Source organism: Chelonoidis abingdonii, chromosome 10, assembly GCF_003597395.2.
Source record: "Chelonoidis abingdonii isolate Lonesome George chromosome 10, CheloAbing_2.0, whole genome shotgun sequence".
NCBI lineage: Eukaryota > Metazoa > Chordata > Testudines > Testudinidae > Chelonoidis > Chelonoidis abingdonii.
In genome coordinates this window covers 73,074,302-73,096,649 of record NC_133778.1, presented here as the reverse complement: position 1 = coordinate 73,096,649, position 22,348 = coordinate 73,074,302, and the positions used below count along the sequence as shown (strand labels likewise).

The following is a 22,348-nucleotide window of genomic DNA, read 5'->3' as shown; positions in this document are numbered from 1 at the left end:
TTTTTAATTTTTTTTTTTTAAACAAAGGTTGCAGCAAGATGATGCTTGAAAGCACGGAGTGGGAAAACTTGAATGTGATTTATCCATATAGTGAAGAATTTAGTAAGAACTAGGCGTCTTGCTGAACAAAGCATTCTGGAAAGAACTGTAGATATCAACTCAATGTCAACTAAATATCAAAGATGAATGTGAGGCATACTCCCAAATCTGAACAGCCCTGAACTTTAAGTAAGTTTGAATTTTGCAAATGGTCCCCTATTTTTATAATGGGCAGAACCAAAACACTGGGTCTTCACTGCTTCCCGCCACAATACAGCAAAGATCATACTGGGACATCAGGCCCATCTCTGCTAATATCAGCCAAAGATGAATAAAATACAAACTCGTTTTTTAAAAATTCAGCTGAATTTTTATCCATTGCCTGCTGAATTGAAACTTCCCCAGAAAATCCCCTGAGAAGTTTTAAGAACACCACCATCCCAATCACTGCTTGAGTCTTTTGTCTGGAAGACTCTGAGGATCCCCAGCTGATTCAAGCAAAGAATTCTTCACAAGCTAATCAAAAGAGAGCTGCAGCAGCAGGTGGTCACATTGCTTACGCTTTGCAAAGAGAAAGTTAAAAAGGTGGGATTGCATCAAGCTGGGGTGATGTACATGGTTAAGCTCTGCAAAGAAAAGTGAAAAAGATGGGTTTCCAGGGTTGTGACATGGTTACTCCATTTGGCATCTGCCTGCATATGTCATACCACATTGGCAAAAATTTGGTTTCCAAAGTGCATGTGAGGACACACCTTGTGGGGAAGGAAGTGACAGCTGCCTCCACTCAACAATAAGCTCTCAGGCTTGTTTTATTTAAAGACCCTTTCTGAACTTACAAGGGAGTAACCTGATGAGTTAGTACACTTATGTAAGAAAAAATCCATCCATCTTTTAAAATATGGGTCTACCTATCTGCCTCTCTTGCCCATTCCCAACTATGTACATGCTTCTGAGCCATCCAGTATGCCTGGAATATCTGCCCCTATTCATATCCCCACTAAGCTTCCAATGGGAAGCAGCCCGAGACCAACATTTGCTATGTGCCACCAAACATCTATTGGTAATGATTTTTGGTCACTACTGTGCGGGGTTCAGCATTATCAGCTAGTGTTGAAGACCTCTAGATTCTCCTTCCTGAGCCATCATTTCACTTTTGAAGAGAGGTACCCTTTCACTCATTTTTTATCAGAAAAGTAATGCCGATTTGATTGTCAGAAGATACCAGCACATTAGAATGAAGTGTAAATATAGATTACTGCAAGTAAAACTGACTGAAAATCTAGCACTCTCACTAATACGGAAGTGTTTGGATGCTGCACATTAATTAACCACTTCTGGACTACATTTGAATTTTCTGGCTTGACTTTCATGAACTTTGGACCAGTCTGTAGAGCTTCATGCATACATTATGGCCCCAATTCCCCACTGTCTTGCACGTTCTATGTCATTTTCACCAGCACAAGGTGTCATTTTGATCTGGTAGCATTACACATCCACTTTCTACAGATATAAAAGACTACAAAGGACGCAAAGCAGCAGAAAGACAGGTCGTGTGTGTTCAGATGCTTGGCTTTAATCCTACTAAGACTATTAGAGAGGCATATATAAAAGGTAAAGCCCTGGTTTGGGTTATGAAAGGAATGTAGCTATATGTGACAGTTCAGATGCATTAGTGTTCTGGTATTAATAGTCTGATCAGACAAATGAAGCCAAAGTTTCTAGAGTTGTCCTTCACAAAATCTGGCTTGAGGATGAATTTCAGGTCTGAATAGATTTGAGCAATTTACAATCAGAAATGTCAAATTTTGATTAATTGTCCCCTAAAAGCTTGTGTAAAGCTACCCAATAAACATGATCCCAAAGTTGTACAACGGTGATTGCATGAGTAAAGTAAAATCATAGTTCTCAAGCCTCTTAACAGGTACAGACATGTCTTGGGCACATTTTTTTCCATTTAGGTGAACAGACAGCAGCTCCTAAAGGAATTTGTTGGCAGTCTTCAGTACAGATACATGGGGCCAGATTCTGGCCTCAGTTATACTAGTGTAAATTTGGAGTAATGTCAATGGGCTAAAATGGAGATTGGATTCTGGCCCAGGGTTACCATCAAGACTTTAAACTTGGTTTGATCAAAGAATGGCCAGAGCCCAAGGGATGCTGGGAAAGGACAAGATCTGCAAGCCCAGATGTGTTATACTACAAATCAGACAAATTTAGGATTACTGGCATTTATTTTTGAAAAAAATTGTTAACATATAAAGCCAGATCCTCAGCTGTTATAAATCAATGTAGCTCCACTGACGTCAACGGTGCTATGCTGAATTACACCAGCTAAAGAACTGGCCCTACACAGTACACTGTATACAAGTTAGGTGAACCCCATCGGCAGTCCTCAGGTTTGCAAAATTTGGGCACCTCTACTTCAATTTAAAGTGTCATTTGAAACAACTTGTCAGCATATTTCTGTTCTAGTTAACTTGGGTATTAATGTCTCCTAATAAAACTTACCACCCTCACTAAATCAAATACAGAACCCTATTCAATGCAAAATACAGACATATTACCTAGCATGAAGGTTCTTTACTACTTCTTTGGTGCTTAAGAATCACATTGTACGTTGTGTGTAACATTATGCGCTAGCCCTCGGCTAAGAATCATTTATGGTTTAATAAGTTCTTACTGAGAATTCCCTGGCTCTTGTTAATTGTTCTTCCTTCAATAGTATTTTAATGCAGAATTTTATGCTTTTGTGCTTTACATTTTTATGTTTATGCAAAAAAATCCATCATGGAAATCCGGAAAGCATTACATTTCAGGACTGGAGAGAGTGAGTGTCCTGCTGTACTTAAATTATTTTTTATTTCCATGCCACATGGGGGCTGAGGACTGTGACACAAAAGTTCAATAATCCATTCCATGCTTTTTTAAAGGAATATCATCCCTGAGTTTTAATGGTATCTCAATATAGCTGCAGGACATACGTCAGAGGAATAAAGCAGAAATAAGGGATGTCACTTAGATATCTATTTTGTAACCACAGGCACTTAAGTATTCATTTGTTATCTGAGCTAATTAATAGGACGAGTAACGTCTGTATAAGCAGGAGGAGCACTAGTAATTTATACTAACATAATTAGCTTCTAGCAGTTAGGGTTGTAATGAAAAGTTAATTTCAACTCCTTTTGACAGGCCCGTAACTGTAGGCTATAGTTGATTGAGAAGATAGGGACACTAGAGGAGCTGTTGTACAATACTGTTGTGGTACACAGTACATTCATTTTTAAATCACTTTCCTTAACTATCAAACCTAAAGTATATCATTCTTTTTAATCATTTTAGTCAAAGGGAAATGAGAAGCCGTTTGTAGGTATATTGGCTTCCCTACCACAAGAAACATGTTGTTTCTATAGAAGAATACTGTGTAAATGAACATATGAACGCTGAACAGCATTACTGGTAAATGTCCCCTCTGTAGTAAAGATGTTCAGAAGCCCAGAAGATTATCATGCATGTTGTTTCTCCAGTATTACTATGAACAACTGAATGATTTAAGATGAACAGAAATCATGTCATAATGATACTACATTTGTGTAGCACCTTTTCAGCTACTTGGATCTCTTTATCAACTTTACTAATTGGACAAACTACAGAAAGGAACCAGTTACCCATTGCTGAAGGGCTGTCATCTCTGGGGTGAAATGCAACAGCTGATTAACAGTGCACAACACATTACATGAGCTTAAGAAGGGAAGAATCTATACCAAAGTGAATTTACAGGAGGAATTTAAGTATGAAAAATATAACTATATAAACTGGAATTTGCTCAGTACACATGGCCTAACACTTTTACCCTTGGTAAAAGTGCCATGGGATATTTAAGGACTACATCTTACTGGTACTTGGATTCACAGCTCATACAAAAGGCTGCATAGTTGGGAGTATGGTGCTTTCTTGAAATTTTGTTGGGACGATGATTCAGAAATGAAGTAAGAGAAAAGCATATCATTTACTTAATCACCACAATCAATTCCTGCAGCATTTGGATTTTCAGGGGCCAACCCTTAGACTAGGAGATTTAATAATATCATAGTCCAGAGTGATATTGTTGCTGGTGCAGTGAAAGCTACTGAATCATAGAATATCAGGGTTGGAAGGGACCTCAGGAGGTCATCTAGTCCAAACTCCTGCTCAAAGCAGGACCAGTCCCCAACTAAATCATTCCAGCCAGGGCTTTGTCAAGCCTGACCTTAAAAACCTATAAGGAAGGAGATTCCACACCCCTCCGCCCCCCAGGTAACCCATTCCAGTTACCTCTCTCCTGGTGAAAAAGTTTTTCCTAATATCCAACCTAAACCAATCTGTCCCACTGCAACTTGAGATCATTACTCCTTGTTCTGTCATCTGCTGCTACTGAGAACACTCTAGATGCATCCTCTTTGGACCCCCCTTTCAGGTAGTTGAAAGCACTTAACAAATCCCCCCCTCATCTTCTCTTCTGCAGGCTAAATAATCCCAGTTTCCTCAGCCTCTCCTCATAAATCATGTTGTCATAAACAGATAGTTAAGGATTAATGTCTCTTTTACCTGTAAGGGGTTAACAAACAGTGAACCTGGAACACCTGACCAGAGAACCAAGCGGGGAGAGCAAGATAACTTAAAAATCTCGGTGGAGGGAATCTTTTTGGTGTATCTGTGTTTCTTGGGTGTTCTCTTGGGTTTGAGAGTGACCGGATGTACCTACAGGCGCCTATTTTCGTGTTCAATTATAGAAGACAAGTAGAAAGGCAGTTTTAGTCTTTTTGGATTGTTTTCTTATTTGCAAATGTGTATCTGCGCTGTTAGATTTTATTTGTATTGGCTGGAAGAATTGTATCTCTGTTGCAATTTGTATGTATGCTGGGGAGGATTCTCTCTAGTGTCTAGAGCTGAAAGACCCTGTAAACAATTTACCATCTGATTACAGAGACCAACTTTGGTTTTTCTTTCTTCCATTCAAAAACTTTCTTTTTTTTAGAATCTAATTTGATTTTTTGGTTATCTTCTGTAAGACCAGGGGAGGGGAGTCTGCACTCACCAGGGAATTGGTGGGAGAAGGAGAAGAAGGGGGGAGGAAAAACCTGCTCTCGTGTGTTATCTCTGTCTCTCTCTCTCCGGAGAGAGGAGGGAGGGGGGAAAGGTGAATTCCTCTTTGTTTGATTCACGGAGCTTGAATCTGTGTGGCCTCTTGGTGAGGGGAAAGAGGAGGGGGGAAGGTAACATTCCTCTCTGTTTAAGATTCAAGGAGTTGTAATCACAGTGATTTTCCAGGGTAACCCAGGAAGGAAAGCCGGGAGAGGCAAGGTGGGGAAAGGGTTTACTTTCCTTGTGTAAGATCCAGGGTTCTGGGTCTTTGGACCCTGGAAAGGTTTTGGGGCACTAGAGTGTACCAGCACTGCAAGTCCTGGTTGGGGAGCACTAACAGATCAAGCTGGTAATTAAGCTTAGGGGATTCATGCTGGTACCCCATCTTTTGGGACTCTAGGTCAAAGGGGCTAGAATACCATCACACATGTGCTACAGCCCTAATCATTTTGTTGCCCTCTGCTGGACTCTTTCCAATTTTTCCACATCCTCTTGTAGTGTGGGGCCAAAAACTGGACATGTACTCCAGATGAGGCGTCACCAAGCGAATAAGGGGAATCATCACGTCCCTCGATCTGCTGGCAATGCCCTACTTATACACTTAAAGCCATTAGCCCACTTGGCAAGAAGGCACACTGTTGACTCATATCTAGCTTCTCGCACTGAATCTTAGGTCCTTTCTGCAGAACTGCTGCCTAGCCACTTGGCCTAGTCTGTAGCAAGTGCATGGGATTTTCTGTCCTCAGAGACTCTGCACTTGTTCTTGTGAACCTCATCAGATTTCTTTGGCCCAATCCTCTAATTTGCTAGGTCCCCTCTGTATCCTATCCCTACCTGCCACGTATCTACCCTCCAATCAGTTAGTGTCATCTGCAAACTGCTGAGGATGCAATCCACACCATCCTCCAGACTACATGAAGAATTTAAACAAACCAGCCCCAGGACCACCTGGGACCCATCTCTTGATACTGGCTGCAACTAGATATGTAGCCATTGATCACTACCTGCTGACCCGATGATCTAGCCAACTTACTATCACATTAAAGTCCATTCATCCAGCCGGATACTTTTTTAACTTGTTGGCAGAATACTGTGGGAGACCATATCAAAAGCTTTGCTTAAGTCATCCACTGCTTTCCACCCACAGAGCCAGTTATCTCATCATAGAGAGCAATTAGGTTAGTCAGGCCATACTTCCCTTGGTGAATTCATGCTGACTGTTCCTCCCTCTAAGTGCTTCAAATTGATTCCTGAGGACTTGCTCTCATGATTTTTCCAGGACTGAGGTGAGGCTGACTGGCCTGTAGTCCCTGGATCCCCTCCTTCCCTTTTTAAAAGATGGCGACTACATTAGCCTTTTTCCAGTCATCCAGGACCTCCCGATCACCTTGACTTTTCAAAAATAACGGCCAATGGCTCTGCAATCACATCCGCCAACTCCTTAGCACCCTCGGATGCAGTGCATCTGGCCTCATGGACTGTGCTCATCTCAACTTTTCTGAATAGTCCTGAACAACTTCTTCATCCACAGAGGCTGGTGACCTCCTCCCTAACTGTAGTGCCCAGTGCAATAGTCTGGGACTGACCATGTTCACGAAAACAAGGCAAAAAAAAAGCATTGAGTACATTAGCTTTTTCCACATCCTCGGTCATTAGGTGCTCCCATTCAGTAAGGGCCCACACTTTCCTTGATTATCATCTTGTTGCATACATGCCTATAAATCCCTTCCTTGTTACTCTTAACACTCCTGTCAAGCTGCAACTCCAACAGTGATTGGCCTCCTGAATTTCAGTCCTGCATGTCTAGCAATCATTTTTGTACCTCCCTGGTCATTTGATCGAATTTCCCACTTCTTGTAAGCTCTTTTTTGTGTTATATGATCAGCAAGGATTTCACTGTTTAAGCACAGCTGGTCGCCCTGCCATATTTACTGCTCTTTCTACACAACTGGGATGGTTGTTCCTGCACTCATAAGGAGTCCTTTAAATACAGCGACGCTCTCTGAGACTTCTTTCCCCTCAATGTTAATTCTCCCAGGGCATCCGCCCATCAGTTCCCTGAGGATAGTCAAGTCTTAGACTTTCTGAAGTCAGGTCCCATATTTTGTCTGGCCTCTTTCTCGCTTCTGTCAGGATCCTGAATCGACCCAGCTCATGGTGACTGCCCCAAGGTTCCCACCACTGTGCTCCTTACTATTCTTCCCTGTTTGTGAGCAGCAGGTCAAGAAGAGCTCTGCCCCTAGTTGGTTCCTCCAGCACTTGCACCAGGAAATTGTCCTCTACACTTTCCAAAAACTTCCTGGATTGTCTGTGCACTGCTGTATTGCTCTCCAAGCAGATATCAGAGTGATTGAAGTCCTCCATGAGAACCAGGGCCTGTGATCTAGTAACTTTTGTTAGTTGCCTGAAGACAGCCTCGTCCACCTCATCCCCCTCCTTTCTTTTGACTTTTAAAAAGAGTTGTGTACATCACATATGCTTTCAGGCACTGTCAGAGTAACTCTATGAAGTATTATAATGAGACGTGAATAATACAATGAGAGAGAGTAACTAAATTTAGATCCAAAAATCTATCTTGTGTAAAATATAGTTCTTGGAGAAAAGGGTTTAATTACTCGGTTTAATTGGATAAAAGGCCTCCATGCCTCACAATATTTGCAATACCTGTTTATAAAATTAAAAAGAGAAATGACATTAGAGCCAAATATGCAGGTCTCTTTTTAATGCATAACAAGCTATGGTTTTTATTTCTAGATGAGGATATTGACCTGGTCTCTTTGTAAGAGAATAAATCAGTTTAATTAAATACTATATATACAGAAACAGATACTTTGAGATCTCTTAATGCATTTTGCATTGACAAGGCTTCATTTTGAAATATTGATCACCTCATATTAGATGTCTGGTTGCTATCACATCCAGTTACTCATGTTATTAACTGATACATACATCAATAATGTGATCTGGACAATTTAATTTTAGTTCCTTATTGTGGAGACTTATGAATAAGTGACAATTGAGATTTGATCCTCTCCCAGCATGCAGCATTTTCCATACTGGTTCAAATCCCTATCCTACATCCCTTACTCAACTGAGTTGTACCAATTAACTCAGTAAGCCATATTCTCAATATTGTCTGCTGTACCGTTACTGAGGAAAAATTCTCCCTGCCTTCTATAGAAGTTTTTCCTAAGCAAGCCCTATTTTCATGGAAATCGATAGCTAAACGCTATTTGGCTTCAATGGGATCAGAATCAGGCCCTGATTAAGGGGATTAGGATCAGGCTCAGTGGAACTGCAAGTATGAGTAAAGAGAACTCATGTGAGGTTGCAAGATCCAGCCCTACATTTGTCATGCTACTGATTACTATGCTGACCTGCAGGTGCAAGACTCATAAACCACTTGGAATGTGAAATCCTTTGCCTCACAAGCTGGGAGAGGTCATTAAGAATCTTCCTCTTAAAAATTACCTTGGGGTTTTATCCTGTCACAAATCTCTGCTTTAGCCGAAGCTGCAGGATGATTTTCCATTGAAAGTCTGTTTCACCATGATGACTTCTGCTGTCTGTGGCAAAGAGGAAATGGCTGAGGAAATCAAACTGCCATTAACTCCTGCGAGGTCAAAAACAGTTATATTTCACATACTATGAGTTGTTTCCCACATGTAGCCACTATTTCAGTTTACTCCACCTGGGTTTTTTGAATCCTGAAGTTCGTAGAGCATGACAGAGCCAGTCCCAACCTTTTAAAGGTCCAAAATCATCTTTACAGTGGGGTTGTTGTTATGCTTCTCCGTGTACAAAGACCAAACAGATCTTTGTGTTTGTTTTACATTGAGAACAACAACAAAGTTAGAAAGAACAAAAGTTTGTGTGAGTGAACACACTGTATGTCTCTCTCTTCCGTCAGAGTATCTGAGAATAAACTGGCTGACAAACTCTGCACATGGGAGGCTTGCTTTTAAATGTAAGGTCTAATACTCTGAAAACAAAGGGCATCAAAGTTTCATAGCCACATGCAGCACAGTTCTATTCTGAAAAGTGATTCTGCTAAAAAATAAATGGGATCCCAAATGTATTCTTTATCAATCCACCTCATTCTGGTCTCACCAGTTCTATACTAGTTTAACTTCCTTGACTTACAGCCGCGTTCTGATGTGGGATCAGAATCAGACTACGAATTTTGCTAATAAATAAATAAAAAGTTATGGGCCTGATTCTCTCCCCTGATCCACCCCTTGGTGCCACTCAGGTACTGCAGAACATTGACCACACATGGCCAATTGTGAATACTCTCAGTGAGTGGAAGGAAACTCTCTGCAGGTATAGCCAACACCCCTACAGCCACACCCCCACCTCAACTCCAGTGTAGAGGACATCCTGGGAATGTAGACGGATCACAGCTAGCTGGGTTCCTTCACTTCTCAGATGTCCTGTAGTCCCTTAGGAATTGTTGCCAGCTAACAAAGGTCAGAGCAGCGCCTAGGTCATTCTACCCTACGCTAGGGTTAGGGGTGGAGTTGTGCAAGGCAGAGAATCAGGGAGTTGTAACGGACTCCCACAGCCTGCTGTCCCTTGCACGGAACAGATCTCAGCAGAGGAAAGAATCTTGCTCTGGTTTTCTAACTTCCGGTGCCACAAACTACAACTAGGCTCTGCAAATCAAACTTCCTCAATTATAAAGGTTTTGCAGTTCCTGCTTAGCTGACAACTACACTGATGACACTCAAGGCAAGGACGATTACAAACTCATTTTTCCTAACCTGTATAATCTTCAGTGGAAACAGTGGCAGAAATTTGTTCATAGCAGTAAAACAAGTATCTATGATTCAAAGTCACAGAGGGGATGAATCCTGAAGCCCTTATGTTGGCAAACTCCTACAGATATTAATGGGATTTTTATCTGAGCTGGAGCTTCAGAATGAAGTTTAGATCCAAGCCAAGAACGTGAGGAAAACTCCAATACCTCTCTGTGGCACTCAAGAATTTAACTGCTGGAAGGACAGTTGTTTCTAAACTTTCTAGGTGGAAGCCTTTGGTATGCATATGCTCTCTTCAAAATGTCATATGAGCTGTTCATATCACAACGGATATATTTGTACAAAATCCCAGGTTCCACAAACCAAAAACTAATAATGGCTTTTAAGATATGTCAGCAACAGCAATAAATGGAAATATGGAAGGAAGTTTTCTGAGGGATCTTGCAGCATTGATCCACCTAACCAGTATTTAGTATTGCCGGTATTCTAGTATAAGGGATAATTCCAGATGATCCCAGCTAGCAAAGAGAAACTGGAATGAGACAGAAGGGCATTCATTCTCAACACTATATAATGCTATCATTAAACTCTGCATGTAAGGAGTTCTGTATTAAACACAATGGCCCAAATTGAGAACTGGTATGAGCGGGTGGCACGCCCATTGAAGCCAATGGACTTGATTCTCCACTTACGGTCTCCTTGTGCAGTCATTTGCACTTGGCCAAAGTGCTGTAAAACATTGCCAAATCAGAATTCTCCAGTCACACGGATGCTGAAATTTCATGCCCTTTTTCCGCAAGTGTAAATGACAACACTGGGTGGAGAGAGTAAGGCAGTGGAGAATCAGGCTCAATATAACGTCCTTTCTCATTCTGCCTCCTCTACCTAAAACATCCTCCCTGAACCCATGTGTCACCCAATCTCTCCTTCAAATCCCTACTTAAAACCCACTTCTTTTGGTCAACTCATTTCACTAGTAGCAAATCTAACTTACCTATCATGTTCATCACCATGATTTCTAAGTTCCTTCATGCCAGTTGACATTCTCCCCAGATTTTAGTTTATTTACACTTATAAAATGTAGCTGTTGTTCCAAGTTGTCTATATATCTTACTCTTCCTTTAAAAAAAAACAAAACTTTTTTACTGCTCGCTCACACACAGGATATTGTTGTTAATAATTATTGCTGTAGCACAAAAAGCACCCAGTCAGGTTCCCATTATGCTAGATAGTGTATGCACCTATAAGAAATACAGTCCCTGCCACAAGGAACTCACAATCTAAACATATGATGAGAGGGAACAGTTGGAGATAACATTCAAACAGATGGAGGTTTATTTATCTATGATTTTAACCCCTCTGAGGCAGGGAATTTGTCCTCTTAATGTCTGTAAAGCATCTGGGATACAGTTGGTGCAATGCAAATAATAATACAAAGGAAGCAGAGAGTCCTGTGGCACCTTATAGACTAACAGACGTATTGGAGCATGAGCTTTCGTGGGTGAATACCCACTTCGTTGGATGCATGTATTCACCCACGAAAGCTCATGCTCCAATATGTCGGGTAGTCTTTAAGGTGGAACAGGACTCTTTGCTGCTTTTACAGATCCAGACTAACATGGCTACCCACTGATACAATACAAAGAAACTTAATCTCCTCTAAATTGATCTGTAAAATTCCTTCCCGAAGTACTGAGGCAAAAACACACCTTATAATGTCTATGGTAACCATGCACATAATACTGGTCACAGGGCATACTGATTCAAATCATTATATCAAATAATATGCTTTGACATGCCTGGATTACTTTACAAGTCTAGATTTCCCCTTCACCCATGTCCAATAAATAGAGGATAGATGTGGTTAAAGGTCACACTAACATGTAAAAATAGCAGTGTGGATGTTGTAACTCTGATGGAGAGTGGGGCTAGTCACCAGCACTCTAACATCAGGGGTCCGGTGAGTTTGAGAGCCTAAGCTGCAGTGTCCACACTACTATTTTTAGCAGCTAGCCTCAGTCTACCCAGGCTGGAAGACTTGATCCCAGCTGGAGTGCAGACACACTTGAAGTCTCCACAAGGCAGGTGATGCTCAGGTTAAGCCAGTGTGACATGCTGCAAATTATTTCCATAGGCGGCTACTTGAGATTAAATATGCAGGCAGCTGCAGAGTGTATTGGAAAACTTTGCAAGCTGCTCTTTGGCTGCTTATCTGATTTATTAGGTGAGGATGGGACTCCTAAAAAGAGAGATAACTTTGGACCTTTAGCAACTGTGTCCCCTCACAACAAAACCATCTCCTCCCATCTCATCATCTATCCATCCCTATCCTCTTACTACCCTAATTCAAATAAAATATATTTTATATATTTTATTGGCATCTTATGATAAATATGAGTGAGAGAGAGAGAGAAAAACTCAGTGTGCGTATCAGCAGCATCCAGCATTGGCTCAAAACAAGGCTTCACAGCTTATTGAGTGTTTGATCCCCCTCTCCATTCCTGATGGACAGCTGGCTGCTATGCTAAGCAGTGGTATTGCTGCCACCTTTCTCGGCTCCCCCACCCCACACATTTTTCTTCCTTAGTTGTAGAGTGTCTTTTAACTGGGACAGTCTGAGGGAGAGTTCATGTCCACTCTTTGATATCTCAGATGGTGAAGTAAAAAGTATCTCTGGGTTTTAATCTTCAGCATGCTGGATCCAAAAATTCCCTTCCCCTCCTTCTTCTTGCCAACTCCTTCCCTTCTCAACACCAGCCCTCCCTCTCTCACCTATCCCAGCACCACCCTTTCCCCTGCCATCCCAACACGAGTCTCCCTCACGCCTTCCCCACCATCCCAACATCACATCACCCCTGCTGTCAGCCTCTCCCCCTGCACCATCCCACCCCCACCTAGCCCAGCAACAACCTTCCCCCTCCCCCTGCCATTCCAATACCAGTCTCCCTCACCCCTTCCTCACCACCCCAACCCTCCCAACACCACCCCACCCATCATCCCAATGCCACCCCTCCCCCACCTATCCCAGCAACAACCTTTCCCTTCCCCCTGCCATCCCAACACTAGCCCTCGCCTTCCTGTCATCCCAACACCACTCCTCCCCTTCATCCCAACCCCAGCTTCCCCCACCCCTGCCTCTGTCATCTCAACACCACCACCCCCTCACCTATCCCAGCACCATGTCTCCCCCTCCCCCACCTATCCCAGCAACAAACTTCCCCCTCCCCGTCATCCCAACACGAAGAGAGACGTATCCCAATACAGCCCTCCCCCGCCCCTCCCACTGCCATCTCACCCCTCCCACATCACCCCTCCCCTTCATCCCAATACCAGCCCTCCTTGCTCCTCCCCTGCCATCCAACACCAGCGTCCCCGGCCCCTCCCCCTCCCATCCCACCCTCCCAACACCAGCCACCCCTCCCCTGCCATCCCACCCGTCCACACTACCCCCGTCTCCTCCCGCGGTCCCCCGAACCCCTGCCAGGCCCGCCCTTTCCAGCTGCCTGCATTGCGAGTGAGCAGATGGCGCAACGTGACCCGGAAGCGGGCCCGCCTCACGCACTGGGCGGAGCGGCTGAAGAAGGGAGGGGGCTGCGCGCGGCCGGAAGTGCCCGGCGGGCGGGAGCGCGCAGCGGAACCCCAGGCAAGGGAGCTCAGCGGGGAGGGAGGCGCTCGAGCCGCGGCGGAGCGGGGAAGGAGCCGGGTGTCAGCCCCAGGTAGGGCGGGTCAGGACTGCCCCCCCCCCCCGCGCCGCCGCCCATGGGAGCCGGGGCTTCCCTGGCGTCCGGGACTCTGTCACTCCCCAGGGGTTGGAGCTTCGGACCACAGCGGCTTCTCCCCGGGGGTTAGGGGACCCCCCTTGCTGGGTCTGGCCCAGGCCCATCTCGGCAGCACAGTCAAAGCTCTGCAGTGTGTGTGTGTGTGTGTGTGTGTGTGTGTGTGTGTGTGTGGTGGGGGGGGTCTCTTGCTCCCGCTCCCGCTCCCGCTCCCTCTCGTACAGAGTTCCTGAGCCCGCCACCGCCTCTCATCGGCTGCCCGCAAGTGGGGGTCCCCCCTTCCCCTCAGGGGAGGCTGGGTGTCCCTGCCTGCGGAGTGCCCCGGGGGAAGGGGCCCCAGCTGTGCTCTGGGGTGCGGGCCCGTGGCGGACTCTCCTCACCGTGGGGGGCTGGAAGGAGTGTCGGGGCAGTCTGCCCAGCCGGCTGGAGTTGAAGGGGGTGTAAGGAAGGGTGTGCTTCCGAAGATTCAGAGTTTCCTAGAGTCCAGCGCCAGACAGGACCAGTGTGATATCTGCTCTGCTCTCCTGTATAACACAGGCACCTTTGGAGAACTCACTGGCTGGGAAACCCCCCGCCCCCAAGTGTGTGTGGGGCTGTCCCTGTGCTTTGGAATGGGGCCCTTTGATACCATACCCCAGGCTTCTCAAACTGGGGGGGTGGGACCCCCGAGGGGGTCGTGAGGTTATTACATGGGGGTACGTGAGCAGTCAGCCTCCACCTCAAACTCTACTTTGCCTTCAGCATTTATGATGGTGTTAAATATATATTAAAAAAGTGTTTTTAATTTATAAGGGGGGAGGTCACATTCAGAGGCTTGCTATGTGAAAAGGGTCACCAGTACAAAAGTTTGAGAACCACTGCCATACCCTGTCTGGAATTCAGGTGGGGATGACCTTTGTGCATGTATAGGAGGTTGCATCCTCAGTTTAATTCAGAAAACCTGTCTCTCTTGGGCCTGTATGAAATTCAGAATTTGGTGTGAGGTTGTCTTTCTGCCATATGTTTATGAGTACGGCTTGGCGCTTTAATGACTGATGCTGCTTCATTTAAGTCCCCTGGGAATTGTGCGTTGTGTTTTAGGCTGCCACTCCCACCCTGATGTGTGCAGAGATCTTTATTTTTCACAAATTACTGTGGGTAGGCAAGAGAAAACACTTGGTGGGCAACTGGGCAAGATTGGGAGTTTCAGATGGTATCGTCCTTGCCTGAGTTGGACATCCCTGAAGTACCTTGTCTTACGTGGCTGGGTTCTCTTTACCTGTTGCAAATTTGTAAATATGCTTTCTTTCTCTGTGAAACCTTTGAGTATAGATGTTGAAAGAGGAAAAGACAGTGCCCAAATGTAGTGTTACTATAAAGGGGAGAGTGAGATATGGGGCAAACTAACCAGCCAAATTATGCAATTTAAAGGGGAGGTTAGGCTAGATTTTACCTTTTTTCCAAGAGATGGGGCCACTTGCAAGAATTAAAATAGATATAGTCAAGCCCTGCTTAATAGGCACCAATTCTGTGGATGCTCTGGGGCTGGAGCCACCCACATGGGGAAAAAATGGTTGGTGCTGAGCAACTACCAGCAGCCCTCTTATCACCTCCCACCCACCCCCACAGCGCTTGCCACTAGAGTGACCAGACAGCAAGTATGAAAAATCGGGACAAGGGGTTGGGGGTAATAGGTGCCCATATAAGAAAAAGCCCCGAATAGCGGGACCGGTCACCCTGCTTCCCACCTACCAGCAGACCCCACAGATCAGCACCTCCTCCTCCTTCCCCCTGCCTCCCACCCACTGCATTTAGCTGTTTGGCAGCATGCGGGAGGCTGGGGGAGGAGTGAGGATGCAGTGCACTTGGTGGAGGGGGCAGAACTGAGTGGGAAGTGGCAGGACTGGGTGGACCAGGGGCAGTAAAAGGTGGGGTGGGGGTGGGGCCTTGGAGGAAGGGGTGGGGGAGGGGCAGGGTCTGGGTGCAGAACCAGGTCAACACCCCTGGAACTTGGAAGTCGGCATCTGGCCTGCTTCCTTTTTGGGTCATGTATGTTTGGGTGGCGGAAAGGGGGCATACAGATTCAACAAGTGTTTTAGGACCATCCTGATCTTTCTAATTTAAAGCCAGATTTTAAATTCTTACTGCAAATATGCAAAAGGTCACGTGGGGTTTTTGTTTAATAAACCTTGGAATAATTTAATATTTCTGCTCCTTAAGCATTGCTATTGTGAGAGGCCTAATTTTTTCCCCTTCCACCAGAAGTTTGAGAAGTTGTGTGACTAGTATTCTGAAACTTTGGAGATTGACTGTGTTCAGAAAGCACATTGTTGATGTTCTCTTAAATTTTCAATATATTGGTAGTTAAAGCGTAGGAGGGACTAGGAGGGCAGACTGGATTGTAATTGTGTATATTTCTGTAGATGGATTGACTACCTTTCTTAGCTAATAAATGAGGCTGTTACATACCGGCTATAATTTGCATTTGTGGATCAATGCAGCGGTGTCGATTTAGGGCTTGGCTACACTGGAGAGTTGCAGCCTGGTGGTGGGTTTACAGCGCTGCAACTTACTCTGTGTCCACACTTGCAAGGCACAGCCAGCGCTGCAACTCCCTGGCTGCAGCGCTGGCTGTATACCTGGTCTGCTTGGTGTAACGATTCCAGCGCTGGTGATGCAGCACTGCTTATCAAGTGTGGCCAGCTAAAGCACTGTTATTGGCCTCCAGGATATTAGGAGGTATCCAGAAACCTTTTTAGCCACTCTGCTCATCGTTTCGCACTCCACTGCCCTGGGCTCAGGTGACCTGCCCTTTAAATGCCCGGGAATTTTAAAAATCCCCTTCCTGTTTGCTCAGCCAGGTGTGGAGTGTAATCAATCAGTGACATGCCTCCACCCGCCAAATGAGCCGCAGCATGGAGCACTGGCAAGCTACTGGACCTCATCAGTGTTTTGGTGAGGAAGCTGTGCAGTCACAGCTGTGCTCCAGCCGTAGGAATTTGAATACCTATGGGCAGATATCAAAGTCCATGCTGGAAAGGGGCATGAACGGGACGCGGTGCAGTGCAGGGTTAAGTAAAGGAGCTGCGGAGTGCTATTGCAAAGCCCATGAGGGAAGCGTTGCTCAGGGGCTGCCCCATGACTGCCGTTTTTACAGGAGCTGATGCGATACTTGGGAGTGACCCCACTGCCAATCCGAGGACTCCGATGGACAGTTTCAGAGCAGGGAGAGGAGAGGGAGGGGGTAGAGAAAACTGGAGTGAGGGTACTGGGGTGGTGAGACACCCGGATCCAGAGGCATGCAGCCAGGAGCTCTTCTCAAGCCAGGAGGAAGCTAGCCAGTCACAGCAGCTGAAACTTGTTGGTGAAGAAGCAGCAGAGGAGCGGGTTCCCGGTAAGCAGCTTTTATTTTAAGGATGGAATGTTTGGGAGAGGGAGGTGGTTATGGCTGCATGCACGTGCCTAGATGTGGAATAGCCATTGATATGGTCTATCACGTCTCAGTAATCGGCCTCTGTTAATCTCTTCAAAAGTTTCAGCCAAAGTGTGGGCAATGCGCTTTTGCAAGTTTATAGGGAGAGCACTGTGGTCCCTTGTTCCCCAGTCAGGCTAACGCATCCGCACCACTGTGCCGTAAGGGTGGGGGACCATTGCTGCAACAGGCAAGCTGCATAGGGACCAGGGTGGAATCCGCTTGCTGTAGAAGACCCTCCCGCTTTCCCAGGTAACCCGCGCAGCGAGAGATCGGCAGGATAAAATCCTGTGGAAAAGGTAGGGTAGTGTTCAGTGCAGGTCCCCCCCACCCCCAGCTGCTCTCTGCTTCCCAATGCACAGAAACCCAGTGCAGCCCTGACTCAAGCAGTTGCCCTTCCCACGTGAGCTGTGGCAGTGAGATGCTTCATTAATCACTCATTCCCATTACTCACACACGTCTTCGCTGCTGTGGCCTCTCTGCTATGTTTGCTATGTGTAAAGGATGCTACAAATGAGACTAAAACTCTTTAACTGTGATTATAAACAATGCAGCCTCTGTAATAAATGTTTCTATTTCTGTTTTTTTCTAAGTGTCCTGAATAGTAACAGTAATCCACCATCCTATCACAGACTAGCTGAAAAGCTACAGAACCTGAGGAGGAAACCAAGAAAAAGCAAAGAAGATTTGGTGAAAGCAGTTATGAATCAGTCTGCCAGAGAGAGTAAGAGGCTGCAGGACTGGAGAGAAAAAATTCAGCAGTGGAGGAAACAGAAAGCAGGAGAAAGGAATTGGCTAAGAAGAAAAGCACACACCAGCTGGATAAGCCTCCTGGGGTGCCAAACGAGTGTATGCAGTCACTCATAGCCATGCAGGCAGAGCACTACCCGTGCTGCCCCCCACCATCCCAAAGCTCTCTCCCTTGTGCCCCAAAGTCAGCTCAAAACCCCTTTTCCAGTATCAGGTTCTTACCACCACCAGCTGCCCCCAACACCTGTACGTTCACCTACAGCCCTGAGAACTACAACCTTACCCTCTGCACTCAACCATCACCATGCAGCATTTTCATTCTGAAGTGCAGCAGGCATTGCACAGCACTCCAGGCAGACATATTCAAACCTCTGACTGTACAGTTCACCACCCTACTCCCCTGTCTTTTACTTACTGTCTTTTCAATAAAATGATTTCTTGGCTTTTAACATTTTATTATTGCAGAAAGTGAAAGATACTGTACCCCAAGGAAAAACAGGCACTGCAAAATCATTGTAACCACTGCACTTCACTCTCTTGCAAGACACCAAACATTACTGTTGGCTTTCAGCTTCAAATTGCTCCCTTAAGGCATCCTAATCCTTGTAGTCCTGTGCTGGGCCTCTCTAGTAGCCCTGCCTCTGGCTGTGCAAATTCAGCATCCAGGCGTTGAACCTCAAGAGGTCCATTCTCACTGAATGTTTCACCCTTCCCTTCACAAATATTATGGAGGATACAGCACACGGTATAACCGCAGGGATGCTGCTTTCCCCCAGTCTAGCTTCCCATAAAGACATCTCCAGCATCCCTTTAAACGGCGAAAGCACACTCCACAGTCATTCTGTACCGGCTCAGCTATAGTTGAACCGGTCCTTGCTCCTGTCAAGCTTCCCTGTGTACGGTTTCATGAGCCAAGCATAAACGGGTAAGCGGGGTCTCAGGGATCACAATGGGGGATCACAATGGGGATTTCGACGTCCCCTACTGTGTCTTCAGGTCTGGAAAAAGTCCCGGCTGCAGCTTCTTGAACAGGCCATGTTCCGAAAGATGCGTGCATCATGCATCTTTCCAGGCCCAGTCTGTGTAAATGTCAATGAAACGCTCACGGTGACCATAAGTGCCTGGAGAACCATAAATACCCCCTTCCGATTAATGTGCTCGGGTGCCAGGTGCGGTGGTGCCAGAATAGGAATATGCGTCCCATCTATCGCCCCTCCACAGTTAGGGAAACCCATTTGTGCAAAGCCATCCAGAATGTCCTGCACGTTCCCAGAGTCACGGTCTTCTTAGCAGGAGCAATTAATGGCCCTGCAAACTTGCATCAACACTATTCCAACGGTCGACTATCCCACTCCAAACTGGTTCGCGACTGATCGGTAGCTGTCTGGAGTTGCCAGCTTCCAGATTGCAATAGCCACCCGCTTCTCCACCAACAGGGCAGCTCTCAATCTCTTGTCCTTTCCCCGCAGGGTGGGGGTGAGCTTCTGACACAGTCCCATGAAAGTGGCTTTTCTCATCCAAAAGTTCTGCAGCCACTGCTTGTCATCCCAGACTTGCAGGATGATGTGATCCCACCACTCAGTGCTTGTTTCCCGAGCCCAAAGGTGGTGTTCCATGGTGCTGAGCATGTCCGTTACTGCCAGAAGCAATTTAGTGTCACGCATCAGGCGACTCAATATCATCGTCGGAATCCTCTCTGTCACTTTGGAGCTGAAGGAATAGCTCAACTGCCCAAACGTGATGTGCTGGCGACATTCATCAGCAAAGTCCTCAGCAGCTCGGGCTCCATTTCCCACATAAATCGCGCTGCACAGAGACTCACAATGGCGCCAAACTGCTGGGATGTGAAGCTATGCACCACAGGGCATTGGGACAGGAAGCGGAATGACCTGCACCCTTCCGTCCCCTTCCCACAACCCACAGGGCCAAAATGGGACGAGGTGCTCTGTGGGATAGCTGCCCACAATGCACCACTCTCAACAGTGCTGCAAATCTGGCCACACTGCAGCGCTGTTCCTACACAGTTGTACGAACACAGCTGTAACTCCCAGCGCTGCACATCTCCAAATGTAGCCATACCGTTAGTGGGTCTGCTGAAGACATGCTAAATTGATGGGGGAGTGCTCTCCTGTTGATGTCTATACTCTACTTCCTTGAGTGGCAGAAGCTATGTTGACAGGAGAGTGTCTTCCGTCAATATAAGTTGACTGGGGGTATGGCTACACTTGGAATTTCAAAGTGCTGCTGCGGCAGCGCTTTGAAGTGTGAGTGTGGTCAGAGCGGCAGCGCTGCAGTGTAGACACTGCTGTAGTGTAGACACTGGCAGCTCTCCCAGCGCTGCATGTAAACCACATCCTTTACGGGTGTAGCATGCAGCGCTGGGAGCTGTGCTCCCAGCGCTGCCACCCTGATTACACTGACACTTTACAGTGCTGCATCTTGCAGCGCTCAGGGAGGTGTTTTTTCACACCCCTGAGCACGAGGGTTGCTGCGCTGTAAAATGTGAGTGTAGCCAAGCCCTTACAGCAGTGTCTACACTGCACTAAGTTACATGGACTTCAGTTATGTAATTTATGTAACTGAACTAGCCAGGGTGGATTTGATTTAAATCAGATTAATGATTTAAATTATTATTTAAATCATTAGTCAGGAAGACTCGATTTAATCATGGAGTTCTACATAAAAGTGCATTTTTGTTGGTTGTTATAACCTTAATACGTATTCTTCACAACTCAGAAATGAAGGTTTCATTTTTAGAAGGTACACACTATATATTTAAGTGATTTATTTTGAAAACTTTTCAGATTACTTTTACAGCTATATCAGAAAATGAATGATTGTTTAGTAATTGAAGCAGATAGTTCACCTCCCAGTAACTTCATAAATATCTCCAATTCAACAGGTTAATCATTAACATTTGGAGGATTTTCTTCCCATGCTGTATCAGGAGGAGAGCATCACCAGACAGACATTTAAATTGTTTTATTTAACTAAAACAACAACGTTAGGTATTCTGGATTTTTTCTTCAACAGCAAACCTATAATATTTTAACAAAACAATCATATTAATATTTGAATTTAGTTAAACATTCTAGTTTTTTAAAATCAGGTTTGTTTTTATTAAATTGTTTTTAACTAAAATAGTTAATTAAATTTTTTTTAAAAAATTGACTGTCAGCCTCAACAGCTTAAAACTTAAAATACTGGATTCTGCAGCTGACTCAGTTGTCTTCACATTCATTTTCCTGTTTGTTCATAATCTGGAAGAGAAAAACAAGCTTTTCTGCTTTTTCAGGTCCCAAACAATTTCTCAGTTTGGAATGAATTTGTCCAAAAGAAGAAAATATTCTTTGTACGCTGACAGAAGAAGCTACTGCTGTTAAAGTGAGAGTATTACTTCAACAGTCTGAAGTGCTTAAGTGACTTCCACCAGTTCACTGATGTGACTTTCTTTAAAACATCATTAGGAAACATATATTTCTTGAATAATTTTTATTCCCAAACTGGCTCTCTCTTACGGCTTGCTGCCATTATAAGGTTTCTCTTCTAGTGAGAGAATGGTATGATAGATCTCAAATCAATGAAGGCTACGCTCAGAAAGACCTCAAGACTTGTGGAATATGCTGCTCAAACAGTTCAACGTTTGTTTCTACTGCCTGTCCCTCCCTTCTCACATTTATGTCCAGACTTCTTCTCCTTGTCGAGATCTATTCCGTCCCCAACAATCTTCTATTCATTGAGCTTTTTGAAACTTTGCACTTTTAGAGAGGGGTAAGGGCTTGACTTTGCAGAGGGACAGTAGGGTTGAGGTCTGTTATTTCTCACCTCTATATATTATTTATTTCTTTAACAGCAAAAATGTTTTTAAATAACAAGCATGTTATCTCTGGAGACACACATTCCACAGTTTGAGAACTGCAAAACTAAGCATCTCTGATGGTATCTTCTTGGCTGAGCACTGAGTCCCATTGGGTAGATAGAAAGATTAACCTAAATAATCTATACAGAAGCCCCTGGAACCAGATAAGATTGGGTTCCTAATCCATGAACTATATTGGAACTCATTTACAAACCTTTTCTTAAACATTACATGATTATATTGTCTCATACTATAGAATTAGAATTTACAATCCTTATTCGATGATGAGATATCTTTGAGCCATAATGTATCTTAATTAAAACTATATTTAAATATGCTTTTTGAGGGAAAAACCTTTTATCAAAAAAATCCAATTTAAAGAAAAAAATGCGGTTTTTTTTTTTTTAAATTATTTTTCTTTCTTTAAATCATTGATTTTTATCCACCCTGGAACTAGCGTAACTTAGCTCGATTTACAGTATTAGTGTGGACCGGCCCTGAATGATGGTGTTAGAAGACTGAAATGCAACAATTCCAAATCTGTTTTCCTTATGATAATACCATATGGAAGACAATATTTACTTTCCACTTT

At 44.7% G+C, this 22,348-nt stretch overlaps 1 protein-coding gene across 3 annotated transcripts in view; it reads left to right on the top strand.

Moving 5' to 3' along the window:
* RALB (RAS like proto-oncogene B) overlaps positions 1-22,348 on the top strand; it is an 80,217-nt gene that overhangs the window by 16,964 nt on the left and 40,905 nt on the right. The window contains exon 1 of one of the 3 annotated variants that reach the window (XM_075070314.1): positions 13,477-13,636. The exons of 1 other annotated variant lie outside the window; for it this stretch is intronic. The gene's annotated coding sequence lies outside the window, so the exon portion shown is untranslated. Of the gene's footprint in view, positions 1-13,476; positions 13,637-22,348 lie in introns of those variants that run through there. One more of the 3 variants, XM_075070315.1, reaches the window with a different exon arrangement.